The following is an 857-nucleotide window of genomic DNA, read 5'->3' on the forward strand; positions in this document are numbered from 1 at the left end:
GAGTTTGCAAATCTAATTAAAATAAAAAATATATACATACACTTGCTTTATATCTGTCAGCTAGTAAATCCTGACAGTTATGGTGATAATTTGAAACTCTCTACTCTACAATGAGACAAACCTATTAAGGTCATTAAAGCATCGTGACCATGTGGTTGTTAAAAACATTTGATTCTTAAAGGGATAGTTCACCCAAAAATGAAAATTATGTTGTTATTATTTACTCTCTCATGCCGTTTTAACCGTATACGTATGACTTTCTCATGTAGAACACAGATGGAGCCATTTAGCAGAATGTCCAAGCTGCTGATTCCCATACAGTCTTTGGTCCCCATCCACTTGAAATGGAAACATCAGCTTGGACATTCTGCTAAATTTCTTCTTCATATTGAACAAATATGGGTCAGATGGGTTTAGAACGACATGAGGGTGAGTAAATGGTATCATCTAAGCTATCCCTTTTAAGCTTCTCAAACTAGTTGAGCTATCTGTGTCCATGTGTTTGTGTGTTAGTCTACGTCATGAGACGAGCACCAGAAGCCCGTCCAGCTTTCCTAACTGATGACACAAGCACGAGAGCACAAAATGTGATTCCATTTCCTAAATCTTTCCAACTGTGAAAGCTCTCTCGAGTGTCACTAACAGGAGAATTATTCTCTTCAGTAAGTAGCAAATGAGCTGCCTCTCTTAAATCCAGACGTTTTCGCTCGTTCTTTGGAGATTTCTCTTTGAAAGGACTTTGGAAGTAAAGAATGGGATAAGCTTTGGATTGCAGGAGGGGAACACATTGCTCATTCTGAAATCATTTCAATCATGATCGCATGACACTCTATTAGTGTTGACTGCTGGGTTTCATA

The sequence above is a fragment of the Carassius auratus genome, chromosome 19 (genome assembly GCF_003368295.1).
Source record: "Carassius auratus strain Wakin chromosome 19, ASM336829v1, whole genome shotgun sequence".
NCBI classification, from domain to species: domain Eukaryota; kingdom Metazoa; phylum Chordata; class Actinopteri; order Cypriniformes; family Cyprinidae; genus Carassius; species Carassius auratus.